At 49.8% G+C, this 18,346-nt stretch overlaps 1 protein-coding gene across 13 annotated transcripts in view; it reads left to right on the forward strand.

Moving 5' to 3' along the window:
• Nucleotides 1-18,346, forward strand: part of Nfia (nuclear factor I A) — a 306,327-nt gene that overhangs the window by 148,977 nt on the left and 139,004 nt on the right. The gene's annotated exons all lie outside the window — the stretch shown is intronic.

Below are 18,346 nucleotides of genomic sequence, written 5' to 3' on the forward strand. Positions count from 1 at the left end.
CCAGGTCGGAGGCTGGGGGAGCTTCATGCTGCAGCTCATGGTGAACCGGCAGATGCCGACCCCTGTGTTTGCAGGACTGGGAGAATGGGGAAGGCAGGGAGCCAGGTGAGGACCAGAAGTGCTCAAACAAGAGACTAAAATTAGCCAGGCATGGCGCCGCACACCTGAATCCCCCAGCTTTGGGCTCCTGATGCAGGAGGATCTCAAGTTGGAGCCCCGCCTGGACAATTTAGTGAATGAGCAAGACCTTGTCTCAGAATGAAAAACAGAAAAGGCCTGAGGATATTGCTCAATGTGAAGGCCCTGGGTTCAATTCCCAGTACAGAGAGACAGAGAGACAGACAGAGAAATTGCTTCAGTGTCTGTACTCGGGAAGACAAAACCCTGAAGCCAAAGAACGAAAAGTTGGCCGAGAGAAACTGGTCTACTGGTCTTTTTGCAAGAGCAGTGGAAGATGTATCTATTCCCTGTGTTAGAATAACTGTTATCTAAATAATCCCTGTTCTTTTGTTGTTGTTTGGTGGTGGTGGTGGTCTTGGTATCTCCCACTGACTAGCACCTAAACATGAGCAGTGAAGAATTGCTGGCCAGTCGGACCTCTCTGATGGCATTTGTAATTCAGGCACATCCTCCGCTAAGGTGAGGGTAGACACTGTTAGCTTCTTCGGTCTATCGCTGTGTTTGCACGTTTGGCATGCTTTTGTTTCCGTGGGCCGTGCTGCTGTGGCCGGTGGTGGTGGCCTTCACGGCGTGGTGTTCCCAAAGGTCAAGTGTGGCATTTGAGCAAGGCCGAGTAAACACAAGAGCCCCGGGCAAGGCTGCCTTTCACGTGGCCCGTCTGGCGTCATTTGTGGTGCTGAGAATAAGATTGCAGCTCCCAGAGCGCTGGGGCAGTTCGTGCAAAGGTTAGCCCACCGAGGTTCACAGCGGTTCTCTGAGTAGAATGGGAACTAATTTCCACTGTTGTTTTTGGAGAAAACTGTAGGCCATAATTATGTGTTAGCACTTTTTAAACAGCTCCCTGAATTGTCATATTATTTTAAACGGGCTCTGTTTTTAAATGACCTTGCATGTTCTGAGGGTGAAAATACAGCTTACCCAGGTCTGTAGTTAGCAAACTACAAGGACCCTGTAAATGGCAGCCCAAAACAGCTTCCGTTAGACTCTGCTGGAACACGGCTAGCACTGCCGAGGGTGAAGCGGGAGGGTGGGCCCGTGGAAGTTCCGTCCTCTCACCGCTCAACAGCCCTGCTCGCTGGCGAGACGTCTTGCGGAGCAGCGCGGGGCCCTGCGGAGGACAGCACCGCAGTCACCACGGTGAAAACACTGCCAGGGAGCAGACTGCGCTGTGTTTCTGCGGCCTCCTCATCAGAAGTCACAAGCGCAGGCACCCTGGAGACGGCGCCACCTCCCGAGTAAGGGCCAGGGAGCCCGCTTTGTATTCCGGCAGAGCCGCTGCTCTCCCCAGGGCCGCTGCTCTCCCAGACACACCTTCGCCTGCCGCATTTTCCTGCCCTATCACTCACAGAATTTCAGGGCTGATTTGCAGACAGTCTGCCTTAAAGCAGATTGCATGGTTTGCACACTGTGAATTGTAATTACAGTGTGAGGGGTGCTTATTATGTCAACAACTGGCATGAGAACCCTCAGCAGCAGGTGACCCCGACCCCGTGACGTCCGTGACAGCCAGGACCCCTTCTCACTGGCTCAGCAATCTGAAAGTCCAAATTGAAAGAAGCCTGGAGGCTGTGTGTTTCCTTGGGTCCCAGGGGAAGGACAGGGTACAGCTTCCTTCTGTTTTTCTGGGAGGTCGCCAGAAAGTTTGCAGAGCTCTGCTGCTGTCAGAGGCTGAAAAGAGAAAAGAAAAAGCACACACAAAACAAAACAGAACAAAACACCATGCACACCACAAAACCATCCACCAATCACCCCCAGGACCATAAACTTGACGTTTCCCACAGCCTCCCCCAACCACAGTGTCGCTGTGTCAGCAACATACTTGGCTTGGAGCTGCTTGGCAGGAGGCATTTAAAGCATGTTCAGTCTTCACTAGCAGTGATTCCTTTGGTAGGAAACCATGAAAAATGATCCAGCACACATCACCCGAGCCACCTGAAATGCGTCTGCACTGTACACTGCATCCTGCTGATGCTCTGAAGCAAGGCAGAAGTCCAAATTCAGAAGACGAAGCCCGTGGAAGTGGGGCAGGAGGCTGGGTGTGTATTTCAGGGCTGGCGGCGACAGGTGAACCGTCAGAAGTCCCAGGCTTTCAGAGGAGATTTAGGTGGTGTCCATCCTCAAAGCGAGCCCCTTGGGTTGAGCTCTCCAGGGAGGTTTTGGTCTTTGGTGGCCAGGCCCAGACGGCAGTGGCTGCTGTAGAAAAGAGGGTGTCTTTCCTCAGCACCTCCCTGGGATCCCAGGCATCCTGCTGTGCCAGGGCATCCGCATCCTGTAGATAGAAGCTTTGGTCTTTCCTGTGTTACTCACATCTTCGGCAATGCAGATGTCTTGATTTAATTTTTTAAAATTTATGTGTAACTGATGGATAAAAACAAACGCGGTACCTAAGAATGGGTATCCGAGTGTCTCAGGGCCCACGTGCATCGTGTGAGGCTGCACGGGCCCAGCGCGTTGGGTCTCAACACTCCGCATCTCTCTGTGTCGACAGCTGTCCAGGTCCTCCTCCTGGCTCTTCAAAGTGTTCAGTCCAGCGCTGGCATCTAGAGCTACACTTTGTGCAGCGCACCGGAGCGCTCTGCTCCCATCTGACCACCCGGAAGCCTCCCTCACCCCTGCCTGACCCCTGCCTGGTGCTGACGTTGAACTTGGGGTGCAGCTCCCCACATCCGGAGCCCTTGGGAAGACCAGGCATGAGCTGAGGAAGTCTTCTGGCCCCTGTGAACCGAGCACTTGGATCCCTTTTGTTTTGCTTTTTGTAATCAAGAGGGAAACACAGAAAGGAGGGCAGACAGGGCATGTGCTTGTGCGTGGCCTGGTGCCACTGCGTGCTGGCTGGGACAGAACTTCGGAAAGATGCACCGTGTTTATACATTTGGGAAATAAATTATTAATAAATTAAAGCTTTCCAAAGACAGCCTGCATTCAACTGTCTTAATGAAAAGCAACCAGTTGTTTTTATTGCAGTCCACCTAGTTTAGCAAGTTTGCAAATAATTGCTTTTCATTTATGATTGTCAAGGTCAGTCCCTTTCTGTAGCCAGGGGAAATCCGGTTTCTTTAGCTGAATTTCCCTCAGTTAGTGGACAGGGAAGGAGAGGGGCTTTGGGGGCGTCGGGCTGCACCCCAGGCTCTCCAGCGCGTGGGCCACGCTGTCTCTGGTTGGGGAGTTTCTCTTCTTTAGGGAAGCCTTCTCCTCTCTTGCTGAATTGTTTCCCTTCTGGATTCATCCTCATTTCTCACATGACTTGCCTGCCCGCAGTGTGTCTGTCATCACCTGTGTGAAATCACAGCTTCGTGGGGTTCTAGACAGTCTGATGACAGTAGTGTTGAGTGCGATGTGGATCCATGAGAAATGGTCACTCTCAGAGCTTCTGGTCAGTTTTGGGAGTGACTTCCTCAACTTCAAGTCAGCTTTGACAGGAAGGAATTCAAGAGTATCTGAGATCGCACCTCGCGCTGCTGAGGGCAGAAGTGGCTGTGGGGGAAGCAGGTTGGGACCTGCCCAGAGTGATCTCCAGCCTGAAAGCCACCCTTCCATCACAGTGGCGCGAAAACCAGCGGGCGCTGTTGGCGCGGTCCTGCTGAGATCTGCACGTGGCGCCTTGTGCCACACTGCCCATGCTATTCAGGGACATCAGGCACTCCCTCCAGCCCAGTCTGCCTGGTGTTCTTGCCTCAGCCTTCTGAGTGCTGGGTTTACAGCCCTGTGCCTCTGTGCCTGGGTTTGGAAAATGTTTCTAGGCTCCTAACCCAAAAGCATTTACAAAGAATTGTCAGAACTGTCTTGTGAGTTGAGTCATCCTCCTCCCTCTTACATTCGGATTGTTTCTGGTTCAGGTTTCTCGTGTTCCATTTTCTAATAACATTATCAGATGAGACATGGCCCGTGGCTGATGGGAGGAAGAGCCCCTTAAATGTAGACATTTCAGAAACTTCAACCTTACTTGAAAAATCCAGCCTTTGTGTTTCTGGCCGACTTTGTTTCTGCTAGGAGATAGGAAGTCTTCGTGTCCCTCTGGAGACCTTTGACCCCTATCCCTCATCCCTTGCTGTGTGCAGCCCCGCCCAAGGGCGGGCACCTTGGGGAGGCCCCCGATTTCACCCTGAGAGGGGAAGCAGCAGTGGAGCTCCGTGCTGTCCTCTGCTGCAGGGTGCAGAGAGAGAGGAGGGCGCTTCTGACTTCCCTCTTCTGGCTGGACCTGTGGCGGGCGGGGCTGGGAGGAGTGCAGGTGCTCTCCACCAGGTGGGTGCTGGGCACGTCGGCCCTGGCTTCCCCGTCCTCCGACCAGAGCAGTGGGGCAGCATTCAGCTCCCAGCACAGCGCCGCCTTGGCTGCAGAACAGTCCAGGCCGCACTCCCCCTCCTGGACCGGAACATCCGCTCGGCGTTTGTGACTTTGCTCGACAGTCGAACCCAGGATCCGACGTGACAGGCCCTGTGGGCCGAGAGTGAGGCTCGTGGCGTCTCTGCCCAACACAGGGTGAGCTCCAGTCCAAGGGCACTGTCACTGCGCTTTTCTTTGTGAAAAAGAACCATGGCTCCAAATGAAGCTAGCGATACCGAGTCCACTGTAGTCTTAGGCAGTGTGTTCAGCCCATGAATCTGGAACAAACAGAGTCCAACAAGCGAGGTATTGCTGCTGTGTATTCTGATGGCAGTCCAGAGCTGCCTGTCCTTGAGAGGAGGGACAGCGTCGCGTGACAGTGCCATGCAGCTAGACCCATCCTCCGCCGGCACCCACAGTACCGGGTGCAGCACGCGAGCCACTGCGGGCCTCCGCTCGGGGAACAGTTGAGCAGCAGCCCTGGCGGCTGGGTCCTCTCCCCTCTGCAGAGGCGCCATGGGGGCTGCAGCGGGCAGAGTTGTGGCTCCTCCTTGGTGAGCGCCGCTGACCTTGGTGTGTGTTGCCACACTGACTGTGGTGCGCACAGTAGGGCTGGGCGCTCAGTAGGGACTCAGCAGTTCTGTTGGATTTCCTCATGGAGCTGTGCGCTGATGACTTAGAGAGTATTAGCAGGCAATTTTAGTTCAGCTTCCATTTCCTGAGTTGCCACTGATCTGAAGTATCTTAATCAGTAGGTCGAGGACAGCGTATCAGGAGTTATTTGAGGCTTATCTGTGACATCTGGAGTTCCATTTGCAACCATTTATTTCTTGGAAAATACAGCTTGTGGGGGAAAAATGATTTGGACTCAGAGACTTTAGGAATTTTAGGGGAAATCTAGAGCTGATTTAGTTTGGAGCCCTTAAGACAAGGACCTGGGCCTGGATTCCAGTTTCCTGGTCTGAACCGATGTCCTCCTGGGGTGTGAGTCAGCCAGACCCAGCCGCACAGCTGGGAACCTGGCATAGCCTCAGCAGGGAGAGAGGAAGCTCTGAGGTCGGCTGCATGTCAGGTGCGGCCAGCAGCGAGGGAGCAGCATGCTGGCGGCCCGCCTCTCGAGCAAAGGTTATTTTTCTTATTGCAACAAAAGTAATTAGTGGGTTTTCTGATGTAAGAAAATGTTGTGTTAGAAAAGTTTCCTGTGTGTGCCAGAAGGCAGATGGCGGCGGTGAACAGTGCTCTTGGCTGCCAGGTTTTCTAGATGCTTTCTAAACCTGCAGGAGATTTTGCCTTTCCAGATTCAAATCTCTGATCTTTTTACTTTTAAACAGAAATAGAAATGTAGATGTAAATGTTCTCGCGTCACATGGCCCGTGTGACAGCGTGGTTACTTGGAAATGTTGGGTAACGTTTTTGTCCTGTGCGTCTCTTTTCCCCTCACCTCAGGACTTTCTGTTGTTCTCCACGCTCTCTGCTTATGGAAATCCGGGAGTTTGAGCCACAACAGGGTCTTTTGACTGGGTTAGGAAACCGTGGGTAGGATCTTTTTGTTGTTGTTGTCTTGTTTTGCTCTCAATCTCTATGAAAATACCAGCTTTTCTCTATGAGATTCCTTTGAATGGCCTTTCTATTCATTATGATGTCAGTGTATGCAGTTTGAATAATTTATTAACATATCTGCTACCGGTGAGACATTACTCCTTCTATTAATTTGAGATTTTCTTTTTGTCTAGTGTTTTTGGTACAAATATGCTTACTTGAAGTCTGCTCCTCGAGATTCGTGTCAGTGTGGTGCACTGGATCAGAGTGTGCACCCACATTGAGGACCCTGCAGAAAACAGGTGTTTCTGATAAGGACTGTGGCTGTGCGGAGTGAGACTGTAGAAGTGCTTCCCCTTCTAAGGCCTCCCTTTAGAGAAGAAAAGAAATCATGAAATCACTCGATGAGCTGTTAAAGTATAAAGTGAAGCTGGAAAGTGAAAACAAACTTGATGACTCTTTGGAAATCACTTGAGTAAAGTAAGAAGAAAGTAATGTTTCTAAGTACTGTAATTGTCCGTTTTCTGTTACGATAACAAAATACCCGAGGCTGGAAAGAGGTTTCTGTAGGATTGAAGGGCTGGAAGTCCCAGCAGCACGGCATGGCTCTGGCGAGGGCCTCCTGGTAGCGTTGCACGGTGGCAGGTGCGTGGGCAACAGGAAGACAGAGGGCAGGGGGCTGGGACAGGTCCCGTAGAACAGCATCATGGTTCCCAGGGCTCCCAGCGGGCCAGCCGGGACCAAGCCGGGGACCTGAGTCCTGTGGACCCACACCAGCCTGCAGCTGCCTCCACGGGGACAACTCCGGGCTGTGCACCGCCGGGGCCGCCAGGGCCACAGGAAGCAGAGGGGGCGCCACGTCCCCCGGCACCCGAACAGCTCCTGTGCCGGCCTTGGGCGCAACCTGCAGCTCTGCCTCCCTTCGGTAACTGACTGACTCGGCCTCCCCTGCTCTGAGGAGACCCCATTCCCACTGCCTGCTCAAAGGGATCACACTTTCTGTTACTTCTTCTTCCCCTTTTTTTTTTTGCTGGTTCTCCTTTTTTCCCACCCATGTTTTTCTTTTCCAGTGACCAATAAGTGAACAGGAGCGAGTTGAGAAAAGACAGCCACAGACCCCAGCTCTGCGTGGTTGAGTCACGTTCCTCGTGGCCCGTTTCCCTGAGGTTGCAGATCTGAGCAGAGGGGGACCCCGGGGCCGGCGCGGGGTGCAGCAGGGATGAGGTGCAGCTGGCGGGCAGTGTCCACTCTGCTGTGCACACGCGGCCTTAGCCTCTCTCTGAGCCCTGGCTCACACGCGTCTCCACCCGGACCCAGGCAACTGAGAAGCCACAGGGCCAAGGGCGCGTGACTGCTGCTCGATATGAGATGCACGGGTAAGCCACTTTGGGCCTGCAGACCTCTCCCTCCCTCCCTAACTCTGGAGCGGGTGCTGAGGCAGACACCGACCTCCGTGGGCAGAGATGCGGAACTCACTGCTCTGGAGAGCAGGTGTCACAGGCCGGCGAGCGGCGGCGACCCCCAGGGACACGAGGAGCAGCCTGGGACCAAGCTGCACACCGTGGGCCGTTATAATGGGATGGGCGGCTCGGGACAGGCAAGGGTGCCTCGTCTGGAGCGTGGGGTCCGTGCCAGTGTCGGAAGCGAGTCAGAGCGAAGTTCCAGGCGCACATGCTCTTCTGTGACAGGTGGATGCGGGGAGCACTGGGCTGGAGAAGGACACCTGGGAAACATGGCTTTTTATTAAAGTAAATCTCGCTGGTTAAAAAAAAAAGCAGCTTTTGTAAAGCACATCCTGAAGATAGCTCATTCAGCTAATCCTGCACCAACTATTACGAGGCATTGTATGGAAGACAATTTAATTTCAGGATTATTACTGAGCAGATTACTCACCCGTACTGAGTTACTGGGTTGGAAAATACTTTTATCTCCCACCCAACATAGGCACAGGGGAACTGGAGACTGCGGCTGAAAGTGAGGCCAGACTGAGCGGGCAGGGCCGCCGTCGAGGCGGGAGCCCAGCCTCGTGGACTCCTGCGAGGCGCTCGGGCTGAGCTCAGCAGCAGCCCTGTGCCAGCTACCTGGGTTTGTCTTTCTGTCTTGCGATGTCTTCAGTTTTCTCATTTGCTTCAGCTCATCCATTTGTGAAACTCTCTAAGGCACTGCAGCTTCGGTTGTAGACTGAAGTTCACGGGAGAATCCCTGACTGTTCTGTTCAGAGCCAAAGTGCTCCTGGAGAAGGAGACACGGAGACCGAAGCTTCCAAGCGTGGTTCAAACATCCAGAGCACTCGAGATTAGCACCATGTGAAGAGATTTTAAAATATTGTGCTGCAATTAATTCAAAGTAACTTAGCACTGCATATGTCAGGAGGAAAGCCATGACAGAATCCAAGCGGAAGCGCCTCAGACCGGAATGACTCATTTAAATCATTTTATCTCTCATAAGGACATAGAAGCGAAAAAGCGATGACTATCTCCACTTGAAAAATGCTTGAGTGAATTCAGAAGAGTCACAGTTCACCTGTGCTTTGCCATGGTCACACAGGAGGTCAGAGCATTTTTGGGTCAACTGAATGAATAGTTCCCTGCTTGTGCATGTGTGTTACAGGTTCTAAAACCAAGTTACTAGAGAAAAGCTGTTGTCACTGTGGAAATTGAAAGCACATTATTTTAAAGATGTGAATATGAGAATTTGTATCTGAAAACAAATTGAAGTGTTATGCTCAGGCTGGGGCACGGCCTGGGGGTGCGGCTTTTGCCTGGCTCCCAGGGAGCCCTGGGCTTGACCCCAGCTTGGGTGGGCGTAGGGGCCAGGGAAGGAGTGAAGAGAAGAACACTGTCCTAGATTGTAGGCCCTGCCATCTAGACTAAGTTCTTGGTTCTTTCAGGTAACCTTATTCAGTAGTTTTTCAAAACAAGAGTTTCTTGATATTCTGGGTCAAGGTAGAAAGAAAAGACATGTTTATGGGCCTCTGTGGTCAGGGCTTGGCGAAGTTACCAAAGACAAACATTTGCAACTCTCTTTTTTTTTTTTTGGTACTGGGAATCGAACTCGGGACCTTGCGCTTGTAAGGCAGCAGCCGGAACCACTGAGCTAAATCCCTGGCCCCTTACATTTGCAACTCTTAATGGGCTGCTTGTGGTTGTTTGTAAAGTAGAGAAGAGACAGTCTTTGACTTGTAATGATAATGACACTCATCTCATGTCTAATTGCACTTTTGGTCAGTAGCAAATGAGCAAGTGTCATCCAGTCCCTGTGATGGGAGGGCAGCCTCAGCCCTGAAGGCAACCAAGAGGCCAGCCGCGTGATGGCCAGTTACGTTTCAAACACTGAACTCTGCAGGGGGGGCTTTCACAGACACAAGGGCCCCGTGGTCCTGGAGCTGTGTGGGTCTGGAGCCGTGAGAATTGGCAGCTCCAGGGGGACCTATGTTTGAGGGGTGTTGCAGGCCCCTGAAGCAGGACTGCTGACTCCCACGGGTCTGTGCCCACCACAGGAGACGAAGCCTCCCCAGAGCCAGACGGCGTGTCCCCAGACACCTGCAGGCATCTCCGAGTCCACCTGGAACTGGCTCAGGGCGCTGAAAGAGCTACTTTCTATCTTCTGATTTCAAGTCTGTTTTAACAAACGTGTATTAGGACCTCTATGTTCTAGATGCCATGCTTGTGCCAGAAAAAATGAGACAGGAGATGCAAGTGGTCAACCTGAGGCCTTAACCTGCTTATGCGCTTTAGAGCACCAGCGTCCTCGAGGCGGCCCTCATGGTTTTAAGAGAGCATCGGAAGGTTCAGGGACCTGGGGAGGTGAGGGCCTGCTGAGCCCTTGGAGCTGGAGGAGACACCCACGGGTCAGGCCCCTGTTCTCAGACCCGCCTGCACCCTCCCTCTGCTCCACAGCCACCTCTGCCAGACCGTGCTCCTATGAGTGGAGCCAGGCCTCACGAGGAGGCATGTCCCGTTGTCCCTGTAGAGGGGTCTGCTCTGTGAAACTTCTTTTCGATTTCCCACTGTTGCCACGGGGCTGACTTTGCAGCGACAGCTCAGCACTTCACTTGGCAGGACCCTGCCGGATCTCTGTAGCTCTCTAAACAGCGAACGCTGATCACAACAGCTGCAGGTGGGCTCCAGCTCCTGGAACTCTGTCCCCACGTGCACCCCGATGGCACAAACAGTAAAGTTGCAAGGGTGGGCATAACTGGCCTTCCTGCCTCAGCCTCCCCAGGAGGGAGGGATTTGTGGGGGGTGTCAAGGAACCTTGGCTTTACAGCCATTGTCCTGGTGACCAGGAGCTCCTGGAGGGCAGGACTCGGCCTTCCTTCAGCTTGCTCTGCCAGGCAGGCGGTGTGGGAGACACGCAGCAGGTACTGAAGAGCAAAGGTCCGAGGGAACAGGATGAGTGGGCAGAGGCCCCAGGGCCAGTGCTGCCCCCTCAGCAGCAGTGGTGCAGACGCTGCCCATCCCGGCCTGTCCAGAGCCTGGTTTCCTCTCTCCCCAGGGTGGGAGTCCTAGCTCCTCACACTCGGCAGGCTGGGAGACAACGGCAACAGCAAGGACCCTTCTGACGTCCCCACCCTCTGGCCCCTCCGCCCTCCTCAGGGCCAGGGCTATGCCCCTGCCTGACCTGCCGGAGCCCTGTTCCACTGAGGGTGGGAGAGGGCCGCTGACCTGAGGGCCAAGCCACTTGCTCAGTGCCTGGCAGTCTCCCACCACGCCTTTCCTCGGCCCTCACCTGTGGCCTCCAGGGCCGCATGGGACCAGCCCCACGCCTCCTCGCCAGGATTCCTGGTGAGCTGCAGCACTGGGGTCTTCCTCAGCTTACCTTGAGACAGTTGTCATTATCTTTGTCTAAAGGTCATAGCTAAATTGAATAAAAGGACAGCTGTGTTTTCCTGTAGATGCACAAAGGCAGTATTGACTCCCTAATCCAGTTTGCTGAGGGGTGAGAGAATTAAATTAGATATCTAAGCACAGAAATTGAGAGCCTTTGAAAACAAAGATAAGGAGACAAGACTGTATTTTCCCCTTTCCTGGGAGCTCTGAGCTCAAGATTTTGCAGGTGCGTCATCTGATCCATGGCCTGCATCGATCAAAACTGCACCAATGCATATTTAATTAGCAAGGGGACGCTTGTGCCCCAGCCGTCATGCCCGTACTGAATGGACTGTCAGGCCCTCCCAGCCACCCGGTTGGGGAGGCTTCTGGGTTTGTCTGAGCAGCTAAAAAGTTTCTTTGTTTTTAGCTGCTGATGCATACAGTGCCACTGAGGAGCATACAAACAAGCAGAGTCCTAAAGTGTTTATTTTGTCTAGAAAGACAAGCTAAACCCTCCGGTTCCTCCGGTAACATTTTCAAACCCTAAAAACCAAGAAGAAAAGAAAAGAAATAGTATTTAACGTTTTGTGTAGCTTTTTTAAAAAGAGTCTGTTACTTTAAGACTAAAAAGGGAAAAGATTCTAGAAGAAATACTTTAATCCTAGCAGTAAGGGATTAAATTCCTCTCTGTTATTTTCTTTTAGCAGCACCCCGTTTGCGCCAGTGAGGGAGGGTGCTGTCAGCAAGGGTCTTATTTATCAGTTCACTTTGGGTGCCAAAGTCCATCGTGACTGAAACCTGTCCTGCCACTGGGGAAACCGATGAATATAGGAAAGTTTCTTTAGGGTAGAAAGCGGACAAAAAATTAGAACTGAGGTATTTTTTTGTTTTGTGTTCAAGGTCTTGAGGGAGCGCGGTCCATGGGGCCTCCCAGCGTGGCTGGAGGTTTGGGGCTTTGCCGCAGGTCCTGTATTTCCTGGGCTGCAGCCATTGTTCATCTGCAGGGTTCCGAAGCTGGGCCCAGACAGCGCTGTGGCATGAACACGCCTGAGGCACCCAGGCTGCTCGGAATAGAGAGCAGCTCGCCCTGGTCAGGCTCACTGAAACCCTGGGCGCACTCTGGCTGCAGTTCTCTGCTGTGGTCCACTTTGGAGGTGGCTTCTCGCTGGTAACACAGCAAGGGATTTTTTTCTCCCTGATATAATTTGCTGCGGAGACTCATGGGAAATTCATTTGCATACATCTTGTTACAAAGACCGACTACTTCCTGGCTTAGACAAAGTGTTGCCTGATAAACAGACCTAACACACAAATGTCTGTGTGGAATAAACACCAGCAAGCTGAGATTTACATTTCCATTATCAGAGATAATCTCTTTCCCAGTATATGGGAATTAAGAACCTTTGCTTTAAACCAGGTCTGTGATGCTGATGTTTTCTGTCAGAATCACATCATGTGTGGGTTGGGGTTGGTTTTTAAAAAGAAACAAAAAGCTAGTTTGGGTAAGACTTGTACAGCAGTAATAAGTATACCTTTATTTTATTTTTCTCGGCAGTTTATGAATTTCAGCCAGGTCTTCTTTCACTGTTCTACTTGATAATGCAACAGTCTTGTTAAGTCAGACAGAACGTCAGTAGAGTCCTCATTTCACTGATGAAGAAACAGGTCTAGAGCAGCGTGGCCAAGAGTTTTAGGGGCCGTGACTTTACCATTTCATATTAAATACAAGTGCGAGAAGGGTAGTGCTTGGTGTTTGGACCTGAGCTTAAGCAGCACGGTGCCCTCTTTATTGTTTCAATAAATTGCAGACTTCCAGATAGATGAAAACAGTGCACACAGAATGTGGCTCCCGCAGGCGTCACTTTCGTTTGCTGTATTTGTTTTTATAACATGAAGTACATAGGGACATTATCTACTTTAAGTTGCAAATGACTATATGAATAGTCTTCAAGCATATATAAAAATTCCAAGGACCTAGTGTTAGGATAAACTTTGATTGTGAGAAAAAGTGGCCCTAAGGGGGAACTGAAAGCAAGTCGGATAGTCGTGGTTTGGGGGCGTTTTCCGCAGGGCTTTGCACAGGCGTCGGTAACTTGAGTTCTAAACTAATCGACAGGTCACTGTCACAGGTCCACAGTGCTCATCCTATGGGAAAAACAAAACTCAAAACGGTTCCCTAAAATGCTCAGTTTCATCACAGAGCCCAGGAGTGAGGGGCAACATGGTACCCGGAGCACCTCGCTTGCAAACCGAGAGCCCCGGGTGGGCCTCTCCACCGGCCGCACGGAAAAGCTGGTCGCCTCCTGGAGTCGTCCCGCTGCAGAGATGGAAGGCGCAGAAGGCGACGGAGTCATTGCTCTCGGAGTGACTGGATTTACGATTTTTAAAGCTGAGGACTGGGTCCCGCTCACTGTCATGGCACAGGAGTTGTGCCATTTAATCTCCTCCCGACATGTCCAGCTGTGTTGTCCTGCAGCCTCCTGCGCATACAGAGAAGTGACACATGGATGGGGGGCGTCGGGGCTCCGGGCTCTTCAACCCGGGCAGCCTCACACACACAGTCGCCCCTCGACAGTTGGGCCTTGGCGCCCATGCCAAAAAGCTGCATTCCCGCAAGTTAAATATTTTGCAAATTTCTTGTTCAGGAAGGCATTCCGAAAGGAAAGTTTGGGGAACGAAAATGGCAGTGACCTAGATGACATAACAATCCTAAATAGGCCTTGGAAATGCCACCCCCAGGGGTCTCCAGAGCAGCTGGCAGCCCCCGGTGGTCCGTGGACCCTTTCCGAGAGGTGTCTGCGGGGACAGGGCCTCCCAGCCATGTGGATGAGGTGGACTGGCTCTGCCAGTGTTACTGCTGCTGCGATCATGCAAACACATGGCTCCACCTTGCCAGGAGCATTGCAGAGATCAGAGGTTGTATTTTACATATAAAGATAAGATTTCTATTTGAAGAACCATGGAGTGTTTCCATTTTCAAAGCCTGAGAAGACTTACATGGGTGACTCACCTCAAAATGTAACTGTCTTGAGAACTAGGTTGTTGTATGCTAATTTTTCACTAGGTGCCATTTATGCACATTAATTGATCTGAAACATTGGTTTGGTTGTTCACTGCACAAGGAGGATTCTTACCCGTTCTCTGGAGATGCTAATAATTGTGTGTTTTCAGCAGTCCAAACAGTGCTGGTGTTACAGAATGCTGTTTGTTCTTTGCCAGACCATGATGAATAATGTTTTATTTAGCTGATGATGTTGTATCCGTCAGTGTTTACATTTAAACTACAAGTCTTACACCTGTACACTGACGTTCACATTCTTCTTGCTTCGGTGCTAAGGTCATGGCCATGTAGGAAAAAATAGGCATTATTACTAAATGTCACAAGTTATATTACAGTAGTAAGAGACTGAGACTAATAAGCAAAATGGCATACCCATTTGATTTTCTACATTTTCTTACTGTAATAAACATTCTGTGGTACTGGATCAAAATAGGGCAATTCTAGCACTTACATTAGCCATCAGAAATAGAGTTGTTTCTTCTCTTACCACTTCACTTTGTGGGTATAGCGAAATGGACTCTGGTCCAGCTTCATTGCAGAGTATTCATCTTCCCTAAGCATAAGGGACAAAAGCCTTGTGTAAACGTTGAACCTCTCTAGGGTTACAATTGCAGAGGAACTGTTTAGTGCAGTCGCCCTAGTCCTTATTTTCTTCCACCCAAGGAATTCTCCTAACTCTTCATCTCTTCGCAGGAACGAACTCATTCCTGTCTTTGCCTTTCCTTTTTCATGCTGTAAATAACTCAACTCTGCCAGGCAGAGTTTTCACTTTCTTTCTCTCACTCGCTCATCTTTGTTTGCGGGAACCTCCTGGCTTCTCCAGACTGGACTTTTTCAGCCTGGACGCAAATTCTAACAAAGGCTTTCCAGCCCTCGTCTGTAGCCAAGTCGCTGTGCAAGCAAGGAGGCTGAGACCGGGCTAAGTTATTTCCCCCGTGGAACTGGCATTGCACTTGTAGGGTGCATAGAACCCCGTCGGGGCCGTGTGCGGACTGAGAGGTTTGTCTGTGCATCTCGGGAGGGAAGCAGCTCCCCTCAGCCTGTCTGCTTGGCTTTCTTGAGCTGCTCGCAGTAGCAGTGGTGAGGGTTCTGAGGCAGACTCTGAGCCTGGCGGATTTCTCCATGTTGAGTGTGGGAGACTCCTGCTGGCCGGCATTCACCTGCGAAGTTTGTTTCCAGGGGGCCTCTGTGCGTCCGACTGTCCTGTGCAGCTAGGTCCTCAGAGCGGACCCCTGAGCTCCCAGCCACCGCAGCGCAGACCAAGGCGTGCGCTCACATTCCCCGGCTGTACTGCGCCATAGCCCCGTCCAGCTCCTCTGGTCACCGTGAGCCGAGCGTGGCCTCTGTGGCCCCGGGGTAGGACCTGGGGACTTGAGAAGAGAAGGAAGGAGCTCTTCTCTGTTGGAGCCCCAGTGCTCCTGGGCGGCTTTTCTCAGCCGCGCCAGAGAACTCGAAAGGCTGGCAGAGGGGCTTGGTCCTGGCCGGCACAGGGAGGACTCGGCCCCTCCCGTCCTTGCCCTGCTTACAGAAGTCCACTTCCGGGCGGTAACGCCGAGGTCTGTGCCTGGTCGGCTCGGCCGGGTTAGCAGGTTCTTGTTCTTGTCACCTGACCCAAGTGTGCTCTGTGCGGCTCCCTCCTGAAGGGAGCAGGTTGAAGCTGGGACGAGATAAACACAGGCACCACGTTAGCTGTCCCAGGGCCCGGTCTCTGACCTCATATCGCTTGTCCAAGCAGACTGCTGTGTGGACACGAGGGTTGGTTTCATTCCTTTCCCTAGTGGTCGTATTCATAGTGGACTGTCTTCGTCTGGGTACTCCAGGAGCATAGCTGTGGGCACCCTAAAAATGCATGGATGGATGTCCACCAGTTCAATTAAGAGGTCTTAACCCGGCCTCCTCTGTGCAAACCCTGTCTATTTTAGGTTTAAATTTCTGCTCATAAATTTTTTAAAAACCAAAAGAAAGATTGGTTTTCAAGGTTAGGTTGAAATCTAAGGATCCTTAAACAAAAAGCAAATCCCTACGAGGGAAAAATTGATACCTCTAATGTACCTCCTGGCATTTCCAACTCCATCATTTAAACACACTTTAATTAATATTCTCTTCACTTTAAAATACAAATCAAGCCGGGAACCAGAGAAATTCACTGTTGTGGGCATTCAGATACAAGAGGAACACCCAGTTGTATGCAGCTGGGGTTTTTTTCTTGGGCCTGTATTTATTTCAGTTGGTAAGAATCCATCAGCTACACAATAACTGTCCAAACTAAGAAGGCAGAAATGACCTTGACTTCAGACAGGTCTCTACCAAGTAAGTAAAACAGAAAAGTAAATTAATTTTTAACCTTACTGATAATATTTTAATGCAAATACTTAAGAGAGATCTTTCATTTGTATTAATTATGTATGGACAAATCAGTTTGTAAGTCTGGTCATCTGGCTGGCTCCGTACTTAGCATCCTGACCTGCCAGTGTGGAGGTACACGAGGGCAGGGTAGTTTTGCTCCTTTTTGATTTAGAAAGGACAGGGTAGGTGCTAAGTGTTGTTGAAGCTTTCACATCATTTACATTTTCTTGTGGACCTTTGGTGTTGCCGGTGCCTGGGCAGGATAGGATATTTTTGTGTGTGTCTCCTGGGTGGATGGCCCTGTCTCCAGCCCCTGAATGCAACTGAGGAACTGCACGGTGGGTCAGTGGCTGGCTTCCTCTAGCGTCTGTGGTGGAGCCTCTCAGAGCAGGCCCCGCAGGCTGGCCCTGACCGTTTCTGTGACACAGGGTCCTCCGCTCTTGGCTGGCTTATTTTCATGTGGCTTGGAATCATAAACTAACTTGGCACATACTGGACCCCCGTGCTTTATGGCTGTTCGTGTTTTCCATTACTGTTATGACTCTGTAAGAGTGGGAGGCAGGCCTGATATGGATGAGAAGTGAGAAGGAAAGAAGCTACTTTCAGATTATTATAAAAAGTGATCTGGGGTCTCCCTGCATCCCTTTCGCCTTAATATTAACGAGTAAACATCAGGAAAGTCACTGGCTCTTGTACTTCTAAATTAATTGAGAGAAAAAATGCTTTCCATTTGTCCCTGAGGAAGTGATTAGATATTTCACCTAGGAGTAGATCAGGCAAGCTATCACACAGAAAATTCTATTTGCTAGGAAAATTCCAAAGAAAATGGATTTGGCAAAATTTTGTGCATCTGCTTAGGAATAAGGTCAAGAAGAATTTGACTTCTGTTAATACAAAATTAGAAATTTTGCTTTAGTTTTCTGTATATATATTAATGACTTAAAATTTTCCAGAACAAAAGTAATAGAGGTATGCGACCTCTAAAACATACTAGATTATTCCTGAAGATATTTAATTTGTAATTTCTAATGGCAAAATGAAAGGATCTTTCCTATAATTTCCTGGAAAAAGAGAAAATAATTTAAAAAGTATTCTTTTTAAATCATTCTGAATGTAATATTAATTTATAATAGGTAAAATTTCAAATATGGTCCCAATATAAATTTATTCATATCTTCAATTTTTAGTACAGGCTTTGTATTTAGTTTTGCAGTTTATTCTGAAGGACCTCTGAAGGGTTTTATGTCATGATTTTTGTTTGTGTCTTTACCATGGCGATTGTTGCAAGACGATAAAATCGGTCACTTTGCCAAACTTAAGTAAAAGTTCACCATTTTATATCTTTTGTTCTTTGAACTTTTGCATGAACAGGGTTTTTGTTTTGGTACAATCACCAGGTTAAGATTATCTGAAAATTTCCAAGTGGACATGTTCTTTACAGTACTTTCCTGTGATTAAAGTCCTCATTTGCTTGAAAGCAGAAGTCTTGAGCAGTACATCTATATTTCTAGACCCAGAGTCCCTTTAGTTCTGTTTCTTTGTACGCTGTGCTCTCCCTTGCAGGAGGAATATTTTCAACTCGATCTCCTTCAGTGTCAGGAACTTTCGATCTTGCATCCGTCCAACTTCTTGCTTAAACGTGGTCAGATTTCACACAGCCAATTTACCCCTGCAAAGTTGAAGGAGAGTTAGGATCCAGTCCTCCCACAGATATGGGGGTGCTTTAGGTTTTGTTTTAAATAATTTGTTTGTTTGCTTGCTTGCCTTTATGTAACGCTCTAAACTGTTACAAACAACTCAGAAAATACAGATTTTTCCCTTTGAAACATTTTCCCAGACTTTTCTCTTCTCTCCTCAAAATATTTCACAGCTATGCTTGGTACCAATTTTGTGAAATTCTTTTAACTTAATTTTATCTAATTTTAAATTGAAGCTTTACTTTATTTAAAATTTTTCTATTTAGAAATTGCCTTAACTGAATTAATTTTTGTTTTTTTTAGTTCAAAGGTCTGCTTGTGTTTTTAATAGAAAAAACTGAATTTGGTTCTAGAAAGGTGTGCATGAACCTGCCTTTGCTGACAAA

Source organism: Heterocephalus glaber, unplaced genomic scaffold (genome assembly GCF_053883595.1).
Source record: "Heterocephalus glaber isolate CG9 unplaced genomic scaffold, H.glaber_assembly_v1.0 deba00001442, whole genome shotgun sequence".
Classification (NCBI taxonomy): domain Eukaryota; kingdom Metazoa; phylum Chordata; class Mammalia; order Rodentia; family Bathyergidae; genus Heterocephalus; species Heterocephalus glaber.